The 12,016-nt window shown below is 41.6% G+C and overlaps 1 pseudogene; it reads right to left on the bottom strand.

The window, feature by feature from the left end:
* Positions 1-1,336: 1,336 nt before the first annotated feature.
* LOC118283693 lies at positions 1,337-5,555 on the bottom strand (annotated as a pseudogene).
* Positions 5,556-12,016: the final 6,461 nt, after the last annotated feature.

Genomic DNA, 12,016 nt, shown 5'->3' with positions numbered 1-12,016 from the left:
ACATCTACATATGAAAAACATATGTATGATAGTGGAAATGAAATGAAAATCAGAATTATTCTTAAAAATATGAGGAAAATCATCTTATATATTGTAATATCCTCAGGAAATCACTACTTTTACTCAAAATTCCTGCATGTATTAAGTTTTACTATTTATGTTCATTGTACAATTAATTGTTCTGTGCTGTTATTTTTTTATGCAGAGAATGAGGGTTAACTTTAAGCTAATTTTCCCATTTCATGTGGGTGGGGGTCAGTGTCCATACAATACATGTATAGATATGAATAATGGTCAACTCCATTAATAATCTCACAACCTATGTGTTTATGATTGAATTATTTACTACAGCACACAATTGTTTACAAGAGCATGAACTTCTTCTAAATACTCCCAAATTGCTATTAAAGTTCACCAGATTGATTTATCTTTGAAATGTACATGTTCTTCTGGGGGAGCCTGACCCCTGATTCGACCCCCATACATGGTCTGATGTCCAACCAACACTCCACTAAATCCTAAAGGAAACACTGAATCCTACAAAGGCGTCTAAAAAATTTGACTTATTGGAAGTAGGCCTGGGCAATAAAACAATAACGATTATTATCGCGAAATAACTTTTCCTCGATAGAAATTTAAGACTTGTCGATATAACTTCTATAGAACTAATTCAATCCATCTTCAGACAGACAACATGAACAGCCAATGATAATGAGAATAGCGCCGTGCTGAACCAATCATGTGGTTGCTACGTCACGTTAGGTTGACGCACACAGCAGATAGCGGAGAAGCAGCAGCTCTGTTTATGTTTGGGGTTCTGCAGCTCATCAGTCTGTCAGGAGCGAGAGCGAGATAAAAGAGAAAATGATGACATGAAATGTTAACTCGAGTGACAGCGTTACCAAAGAAGACGAGTAGTAGCATGCGCTGCAAACTGTGTGGAAAGCATTATACAGCAGCAGTTGTATAATGTTCTACTGTACATTTGTCATGTTCAACTTCTCACAGAATAATATAATAATAAATATATAATAAATAATACTTTAACCAAAATTAACTTTGGTTTAGATATTATATCTTTACATCTCACAACCTTTAAGCTTGACAGAAATAGTGATTTGATTTATATCGTGATATATATCAATATCGATCCATATGAAAAAAATTATCTATAAGATTTTTTTCCATATCGCCCTGCTTATTGGAAGTTCCATGCAGCTCTTTGTGCTGGACTGGTTGGCCTCACCTGATGTAGAACATCCTCAACCTCTGCAGTATTGATTTATATTCTACTCAGTAACTTACTGAATGTCAGTGTAAGAGATCAACCCACACATTCAGTATAAAGACGTGTTTTATTGTTGTAACTACAATCTGTCACTACAAAATAAACCATCATCAACTGAGCAATTACTGTGGTGACAGCAACAGAGAAGACATTCAGCAGTTCCTTTCCACGTGTCAGTCCTGTTTACCTGGAACTTACAAAAATACATCTTATATAGAAACATATGAAGGCACATTTGGGGAAACCTGGAATGTATTTGTAGGCACTTCATTGGAAAATAAAGAGTGGCTAAGTACTACAAAGTCTGCGCATGATACTGTGGAACAGGCATACTTCCATTCACATTTCAAAATAAAAGCTAAAAATGTTTGTTAGTAAAACTGACTGTTCCAGGATCAGTGTTAGATGCTAGTTGTACCCCGGACGGCAGGAGGGTGAGCTATGAGGCCTGGACGCAGCATTTAGTACAGGAGGGACATGTTAACAGGTTCTGTTACAACACACTCTGAAATCAATCAATGTTAACATCATCACCTTTGAATATCCTGTTGATGCTGAGAACACTGGTATACTAAATAACTACAGTCACTTCTCAGAGGCATGAGCTAATATGGCAACAACATAGTCCCTGTGCGTGAAGATAGTGAAGTGGGGAAAAGTGCTCCAGAGGCCTGTACCAAGAAGAATATAAACAAAACAATCGCACCAAGTGTTCACACGACAGTTCACAACTCGCTGAGGAAACCCAGTCACACACACGGGCTCGTCTACTGCCGTTTCTCACAAACACTAAAGAAAACATCTGCAGCAGGAACAAAGAACACGCTGAGAACATCACCAGTACAAGCCACGTGTTCTCAAGGTGTGTGACAGTTTAACCTTCTGCTTTCAGCTCATAACTGAACATCAACATGATGAGAACCAATCGGTACATGCTGATCTGTTATAGCTGTGCAGCATTAGTTACCATGACGATACCTCACTAATCAATAATCCTCCTTCATTGTACAGCGTGAGACACAGATCTGGTACACAACCTGCAGCCCACCATTTGGAAGGAACTAATGATAAATACAAAGACCAAACCTTTGGGTTTTAATTAAGATTCACTTTCAAAATAAATCATGAGTTTTTCAAGAAATGTCATTGTAGTATAATATATTAACTGTGAATAAAAATAATCCTGTTAATGATACGGAAAATCATAATTTAACATCAGAGAAAATATATATTCTATTGTCTCATTAACAAGATAGATACAAAATTGAAATGCTTCAGATCGTCAATAAATAGATTTTGATAAATAAGCATTGACAACCAAAGGCACAACTCTGAGGGCTCGAGGAGATAAAGTGGACAACAGCACGGTCCAAGCTCACCTGATCTCACAGAATGGATCTGAAGGGGTTGAAAAGGCTAGAGTTAAACTCTAAAGACCTCAGAGGCAAAGGAACTAAGAAAACACATCCTTCCTTGTGTTGGCACTGAGTAACCAGAGTTCAGTGCCCCCGCCTCTCTGTTAGCCCACAGACGTCAACTAAAGGAGTAGTGCGGAAGATAACTTCCTCCATTTTGCTCTGTGGACGACCCAGAGTGACAGGGAGGTGAAAGAATGTTGCCATAACTGAACCCTCAAACTCATAATTCATATTTAATCCTCTTTAAAGTCTGTGTGCAACCAAAAGGCCAGAGAACGATAACTGACCATCAGCTCAGTGACACAAGGCATATGGTAATCTGTGAGTTAACCTGGAACCAAACCATCTCATGAACAGGATCAGAAGATGCCTTTAGAAACTTCGCTTCATGGTGACAGACACCAGCAGGTGTAAACTCCTACTGCACCTGACCAGTCAGATTAAACGTCTTTTTGCATGAAAAGGACGCTGCTTTACCAACTTGTCCGAGGGGACTCACTGGTGACAAGAGTGCAGAGCAGTCTCCTACTCCTGTAAACAGGGCTGAGAGGAGGAGGAGGAGAATGATCCCATCTTCATCTTCAGACACCTTCATCATTGGAGATGGAGAGCCTATCCAGGGGAGGGGGGGGGCAGCCCATGCTGCTCTGGTATCCCTCCTGGTCAGACAGGGAGTCTGGGGGGCCTCTCTGATGTGGGCTGAAAAAAGCAGGGGGTGGTCGGGGAAGGTGGGGCCAGACCTTGACGCTCACACACAAGTGGGTGTGCCGAGCTCGGGCCGAACATGCTGGCAAGTTCCTGACTGGAGACGGTGAAGGGGTTGCTCTGCCACTCAGTCAGGTCTTCAGTGGAGAACACGGGCGGAGGTGTGACCGTGCTGGGGCTATCCTCCAGGCCGCTGGAGCTAGGGAAGCCAGCGAAGCTGAAGCTATGTTGCAGCCGAGGGCGCTCCATCTTGTTAAAGGCAGAGAGGGGAGGGAGCCCACGGCACTCGTCTGCGTTGTGAATGAAGTGGCAGCGCGGCCCGTACGGACAGAAACCGATGGTGTGGAAGGTGCGGCACAGCTCAGTCTTGTACTTTGGGTGACGGCACAGGCTGCGTAGCTCACGCATTCCATGGGCGAATTGGCACTTATCTCCGTACTTGCAGGTACCGTTCTCCTCAAAGGGCCGGCACAACTCTGTTTTATAGCGGCTAGAGTTGACTTGGCTACTCGCAGCCACACACGCCTGATCACCAGGACGCAACCTGTCCCCCAGCTCCGAGTAAGAGCGTGCACGGAAAAAGTTGTCCTTGTTGTTGCCCTTGCAGCTGTTACCCAGCAACACAGAGGGGTCTGTTTTAAGGCTGAACTTGGTACTAGGGAGGCTGACTGAGTGACTGGGAGAGGAGGCCCCCATCACCAGCTCACTGGGGATGCACGAGAGGTTGGCACTGGAGCATGGGACAGAGGTCAGCTGAAGTCCACCAGGACTGTTGTTGTTGCTGCTGCTGCTGCTGTAGTCCAACATCTTATTGTTCTGTAATGAGAAATGTGTGACGGTTAGTAAACGCACCATTTCATATGGAAACTTCAAAATGCATTTTTTCATTGAATGTGTTATACATGAAACAGCAGTAGAAGAATGTGATTTCATATTCCCACAAAGGCATAATGCTTCAGAAAGTTATTTGGCATCCAACACAAATCAAGACAAGCGATACAAGTCAACTGTGAAGATGCATATATTTCCTTAAATCACCTTTGAGTCAAAATCTTTGTCAGTAACAATGGCAGTGTAAATGTAGTGAATATCGAGGCTTTTGCTGCTCCGACTTATTCTGCCCTCCCTCCTGAATTCAGAATGGTTAATCCTGAAGCACCAGAAGTGACAGTATGAAACACTAAGTCTCAAGTCCAAATCATCAGTCAACTCATGTTCTTCAAGTCGAGGAGAATTTGATTTTGGTGTCAGTCAGCGAGCAGGTCCATTATTGGACAACAGTCACAGAAGAAAGACTGACTGAACAGGCCAACCGCATGTGGATGAAGCTCACTTTGCTATTCTGTTGTTCAGAACACAGGAAGAGGTCCGGTGGGTCAGGTCCATTATCAGGACTCGGTCACTCTGTGTAGGAATGATCACACAAACATATTCATGTGAGCATTCCTCCGACTTCCACATTGACTTGACCCTAACCCATTAAGTGAGTTCTTCTTCTTCTTCTTCTCTGTGTGACACCAGCTGCATCTGCTCTACAGGTGGTTCTACAGGTGAACACACCTGTATATATATATTTATATGTCCCGGGAGACACTTGACGAGCTCCTGTCAACAACACGCACCAGCGAGCAGCGCTAGAAGACGTTCGTTTTACTCCCCTGGGCGACTCGGGGAGCGGTGTTTAAGTCACGAGTCAACAATCGAGCGGGTGGCACAAGTTACCAGTCCGACAAGCGGCTAGGCTAACGATAGCATGTTTGTGCAGAGGGGAGGCGTCGTTTACCTCGTCGGAGACCTCTCTGTATTCCGTTACAGAATGAATAACCGTCGCTGTCATGTTTGTGGGTAAATAATCCGAGCTGCTGGCTACAGTAGTTTGTGAACTCTGCCCCGTGGAGAGCGCCCCTCCGCCGAGCCGCGGTGCTGCGCACTTCCTTTTCTGCAGGCGGCGGCCATGGCTGCGAGGTGGGAGGGCCTCCACCAGGCAGGCCCGGCGCGGCCTGGGGACACAGCGCCCCTGCTGGACGGACCTTCTTCTGCTTCTGCTTCTTCTCCTTCTCCTTCTTCTTCTTCTCCTTCTCCTTCTCCTCCTACTTCTCCTACTTCTCCTTCTTCTTCTTCTCCTCCTTCTTCTTCTTCTCCTCCTTCTTCTTCTTCTCCTCCTCCTCCTCCTCCTTCTTCTTCTTCTTCTTCTTCTTCTTCTTCTTCTCCTTTTCCTTTTACTTCTTCTTCTTCTTCTTCTTCTTCTTCTTCTCCTCCTACTTCTTCTTCTTCTTCTTCTTTTTTGGCGGGTGGCAACCAGCGTTTTGGTGCATTACCGCCCCCCCCCATATGTACTATGAGTGTGAGCCAGAGTTTTCTACCCAAAACAAGAACCAAAAGAAACGAAACAAAAGAAATACATAAAATGTAGCTATTTAATGAATAAATGAATGAATTACATTTTTGCACAAGCCCTGACACACTTTTTATCACAATAGAAAATATAGTCATTTCTTTGACTCCAAGTCACCTGATTCCCCTCTTTAATGCTTCTTGCTCTTGTGTGTATTTATGGAAGTGTAAAACTACATGTTTTGTTGTTATCACAGTTATCACATAACTCTGATGGATGTTTGCCTATTAGATGCAGTGTTTTGTTCAGTTTGGTTTGTCCCACTCTCAGTCTTGTTAGTATGTTCTCCTCTTTGGTGCTGCTTTGACCTGTCCTCACCGTGCCCACTTCTCGCTGCACTGCATAGAGGTGCCGTCCTGTATTTACTGTCTCCCAACTATGCTGCCACCCATTGATGATGTTTCCTTTGATGATTCCTTTTGCCTCCTATTTACTAATTGGGATGTTCATTATGTCTTCATTTTCCAGTGCCTGTTTCTCAAACGTGTCTGCAATTTCATTGCCTTTCATCCCTCTGTGAGCTGGTGTCCACATAAATGTAGCCACAATATGCATATGCTTTAATCTGTATAATGTTTCACAAATGTCATTCACTATATCCTGCCTACTGTGAGATGTAATTGACTGCAATTAAATTAATGATGAGCTGGAATCAGTGCAAAGAATAACCTTTCTGACCTGTAATTCTTCTATTTTCTGTAGCGCAGTTGCAATGCCATCATCTCGACTGTGTATACTGATAAATGGTCTGATGTTCTTCTTTTAGCAGAGATTTGTAAAGCTGGTATATCGAAGGCAAATTATGTGCACCATGTATTAGGATCCTTGCACCAATTTGTATATACTGACAGAAATGTTTGGTATAATGTATGAAGTCTGTCCTCAACCAAAACTGACATATTTGCAAGACTTGAATGTTCTTCCATTTTTTCCCAGGAAATAAAAATCAACTGTAACTGGTGGGAACATCCAAGGAGGAGTAACTGATAAGGAAACTGTATGGGTATATTCTCTCTGATCTAGTGTCATGTTTCTTGCCACTTTTTCACTGCTCCAGGCAAAACACTCACGTGTGAACTTTCCACTCTCCCAACATGGAATCAATATTTTAGTTGTATCTGTAACCATTCTTTCCATTATCTTTCCCATGTTTGACGTGAGTGCTATTGGTCTATAGTTTGATGGCTTTGATGGGTCCTTCCCTGGCTTCCTGATGGGAATAATCACTCCTTCTTTCCAACTCAATGGTAATTTTCCCACTTCCCATACTTTATCATAAAAACATAACAGCTTCATATTTGCTACTGCGCCTGAATTCTTTAAAATAATATAACATATTTCATCCTTCCCTGGAGATGTATGCCCAGACTTGATTATTGCTCTTTCCATTTCTTCCAAGGTAAATGGAGCATCCATTGTACTAAAAGTATCCTCCCTTTTCTCTAGAATTCCAGGATGATCTTGTCATTCCCCTTCCTCTCTTGCATTCCTGTCAGGTTCTCAGAGCTATGGATTTGAGTGCTATTGCTATCATTTCTACCTTCTCTTCATCTGACACTGCAGTTTCCTCCCCTGTCTTCAGAACTGGATACTGCCATTCCCTTCTGATTCCTCTCATGTTCTGAAGCATACCCCAAATCTCCCACTGGTGTTGATCTCCCAATTTTATTACAAAAAGTCTGCCAGCTTTGTCTTTTTGCTTTAGGTAGAACTTTCTTCACCTTTGCTTGTGCTTGTTTATATTTAATTAAATTATTTAAATTAAATTAATTATCTTAATACCCTAAGAGCTTCATTCCTCTCCTTCACTGCTTTACCACACTCATCTGTCCACCAAGGAACCACTTTCCTTTTCATTCTTCCTTTACTTTTAGAAATTGTCTTATTAGCAGCTTCTAGTAATGATGACTTTTTATCATTGTCCCCAATATCTTCATTTAGGTTTATTTTGTCCAATTCTACCTCACATATATTTAAACTTTCCCCAATTTGCACTGCTAAATATCCACTTCCCCAACATTTTTCCCTGTTTATGGCTTCTTTCCAGTACTATTCTACACAGCACTGGAAAATGATCACTCCCTACTGATGTTTCCTCTGATACCTCCTATTCACATATCTCTGCTAAATTTCTAGATACTAAGGTTAGATCAAGAACTGACGTGTTTCCTTTGTGCACATCTATTCAAGGCCCTCTCCCATCATTTATACACACCCTCCAGCAGTTCTTCAATTACCTCACCATTTGCATCTGTTCTTAGTCCACCCCATAATGTGCTATGGGCATTAAAATCCCCACATACCAACACCCTATTCCCATTCATCCCTTTAATTTGTATTAACCTATTCAAATCTAGTTTCCAGCAAGGATTGTAATAATTTATAATTACATACCTACCTCTCTTATCCATAAATCTACTGTTATATATTCTTGATCATTTCCTATACTCACCTCTCTAAATGAAATATCTTCCCAAATAAATGTTGCACATCCTCCTCCTAATCTGTAGTGGCTAATCTACACTGAGTCACCGACACACTGTGTAAAGCATGCACGCAGAACGTCTGTCCATAAGTAACAAAAACATGATTTATCTAAGACAAAACTCCAGTTGACTTTTCCAATCATTAAAGAAAATACTATAAAACAGATTGCTTAAATTATATACAATATGTGGTCGGAAAATTGTTGCTCTCCGCCATCTAACCCGCAACAAACATTTCATTCATAAAACTTAAAGGGATGTCACCAATCCGTGACTGACCAATTTGGTCTCCTTTGTGTAACAAATCAACTAAAATAGTTTTAACAAATATAAGACAAAATAGCAGAATTAACTAAACATCTCTTTCCTTGCCATAATTCAAAATCTGATTATATGGCTCCAACATAAACCGTCCCCCCTATCACACCTAACAAAAACATACCCGACTATTCTAAAATCTAAATTTGGTTTCAACCATGTTTCCTGAACACAAATTACATTTGGCTTACTGGATAAATCATGTACATACTTTTTAAAGTCCTGTCCATTGGCCGACAAACTTCTAGCATTCCACTGTAGCAATAGGACCATAATTACTACGAACCAACCCCCTACGGCTCTTGGCTTGCTTGACCACTGAGCTCATTCCTCACCTCCTCCTATGTCTGCCCACCAATAACAAGATGATGAGGTGCTGCCTTTACAATTATTTGAATTCTCTCTGTTTTTGATTTAACCTCCATTGTAGCGAATACCACTGAAATGAAAATGACTAGCTTCTTTAGGTCGACTTTTTCTTTCCCCTCATTTGTCTGAACTGGTTCTGTTGTGGGTTGTTTTACTACTCTTCTTCTCTCTTCCACTCCTCCCCCTGACGCACTATCTTCACAGCCTCTGCATACATTAGCTTACTCTGAACTCTTACCTGCTGTATTTCTATTTCTCTTTTCATTACCTCACATCCCCCATAAACCACACTGTGATTTCCACCACAGTTGCAACATCTTGGTTGCACCTGATTACATTGCCCGTACACATGATCCTCTCCACATCTGGCACATCTTCTCTTGCCCTTTCATGTCTTGGCTGTATGACCAAACTTTGACAGTTGTAACACCTCATTGGTTTTGGTACATACTCTCTAAAACTGTAACTCAAGAAGCCTAGAGTCACCTTTTGCGCAAGGAAGTTACCTGAAAACTACGAGCATCTTTTATAATTCCTACTTTAGGTTTGATTTAATATCCTCGATAGTGACTCCGACTGGTACCCCCCAAATCAATCCCTTACTCCACGTATTTCTCTCTTTAATATGGCTTGTATTTATCACTTTAAATCGCCCTATCTCTTTCTTCCTCTCAGCCCGCTCTCTCTGTTCGTCATTTCTGCAAATAATCAACAAATTACCGTCTTTCAAAACCTTAGCCATGTGTATATCTCCTATCTGGTTCCTCAACACAGTTGTCAATTTTAACGAATTCATTGAAGAAATTCCCCGCTCCTCGCCATATCTCAAAATGATCTTATATTCCAAATCCTCCTGAACTTTCTCCTCTATTCCTCCCCGATGTGCTCCACTACCCTTGATTTCTTTGGTCTGGCCCCTCCAAAATCATTTCCTCTTTTCTCCCTCATTCTCTTGCTTCCTTGGCTCAACTCCATACTTTCATCTCTATCAATTTGTTCTGACTCTCCCCACTCCGGCTCATTCACAACACAGTTGCGCCTACCCACCACAGCTTTCTTCAGATCTATAGGTTTCCCCATCCTCGCAATCTCTTCACGCATCCGACCTCCAGTTGACAACCGTGACTTAGACGGAAAATCACCTGTCAGATGTCTTTGATCGTTATGAAGTAAAGTTTTAGCCGTGAATATACTGTTTTCAAATATCGCCACTGCCGTCTCCAGCCACTGCCGTCTCCAACCACTTCCGCCGTGGCCCCCGCCTCTCAAAACAAACTTCCCTAGACAGACCTGCTGCTGCTGCTGCTGCTGCTGCTGCTGCTGCTGCTGCTGCTGCTGCTTCTTCTTCTTCTTTTATTGTTTTATGGAGGTTGGCAAACAACGAAATGGTGGATTACTGCCACCAACTGGTGAGGTGTGTGGATCAGAATCAAACAAAACAACAAAATAAAAACGTACAATATTATTATATTCTCCCTAACACCTTTATTTCCCAGAGGTACTGTATTAAATGACTGTAAAATTCATTCTGCAAGTCTTGGTGTAAAATGTCCACAATATTCAATTTCATCTTGAGCTTTCTGAGGTTCTGACTGAGTTGTGTTCTCTCAGTCCCATATTTTTGACAGTGTACTATGGCATATGTTCTATTGTTTCCTCTTGTCGGCAATTGTCACAGTTTCCTGAGTTATGTTTTCCTATTTTGAATAGTGTACTATTGAGTCCGGTATGCCGAAATCTGAGTCTTGTTATGATTACCTCCTCTTTTCTACTTCTTCTTGTACTTCTCATCTCTCCCACTTTCTAATGCACTCCGTAATACCATCTTCCTTGCCTTTCCTTCTCCCACTGTTTTAGCCAAAGACATCTCAATTTCTGTTTTGTTAATGTGATGTCAATTTGTCTTTTCCTGGTCGCCTGCTTTGCAATTTCGTTTGCAGTTTCGTTTGCAGTTCATTTCCTATCACACCCAAATGTGCTGGAACCCAAAGAAAATGTACTGAGACCCATCATATGGATTTTGTGCAGTGTTTGTTGCATTTCTGTTAAAATGTCTTTCCTACTGTCTGTGTGGCTGCTACTAATACTGAGTAATGATGAGCTTGAGTCTGAACAAATTATGGTTTTCAGTGGTCTTATTTCTTCCACCCATTGTACTGCTAAAATAATTGCCAACATCTTCCCGCTGTGGTGGAGAGGAGGACTATGAACAAACTGTTATCCATCATGGATTATCTGGACCATCCTCCCCACCTCACACTGGACAGACAGCGGAGCTCCTTCTCCAATAGGCTGATTCAGCTTCGCTGTCACAAGGACTGTTACAGGAAATCTTTCCTGCCACAAGCCATAAAACTCTACAACACCTCACCTCTGGTTGACAGATAGACCTTGTTCCACTGTCAATACTTCATGTAAATTCTTTGAATTTATTATTCTTAATTTCTATATTTATTTTCAATTTGTATATTTTCAATTTATTGTGTAAATATTGTATATATTTTTTAATGTGTGCTGTGTTAAACGTGCTGCTGCTACACCAGAATTTCCCAGCTTGGGATGAATAAAGTATTTATCTATCTATCTGTCTACGATAATTCATCACTGATTTTTTTTCTTCCCAGCTTGACATAACTCTGGTATGTTACTGCTGTTCCTATTGTGCCATCAGAGCTTTTTGATGCATCTGTGTATACCTGTACATAACCATAATTGCCATCTATATGTTTCTGTACACTGATACAGTTAATCTTGTGTCTGTTCTTTTCTAGAAGTATTAAATCCACGGTGGCATCTGGGTGTATCCAAAGTGGAATAATAATAATAATAATAATATATTGGATTTCTAAAGCGCTTTTCAAGTACCCAAAACGCTCATACAAAACAAGACAATACAAGAAAAAACAAACAGAAAAGAAGAAAGTGTAATGGGGGAGAGTGGGTGGGGGATAGGGATATGCAGAGGAGAAGAGGTGGGTTTTAAGACGTGACTGAAAGGTTGTGAGGGAGTCGGAGTCACGGATCTCTTGGGGGAGGG

Source organism: Scophthalmus maximus, chromosome 18 (genome assembly GCF_022379125.1).
Source record: "Scophthalmus maximus strain ysfricsl-2021 chromosome 18, ASM2237912v1, whole genome shotgun sequence".
NCBI lineage: Eukaryota > Metazoa > Chordata > Actinopteri > Pleuronectiformes > Scophthalmidae > Scophthalmus > Scophthalmus maximus.
The sequence above is the reverse complement of the archived record's forward strand: the minus strand, read 5'-3'. Positions and strand labels throughout refer to the sequence as shown.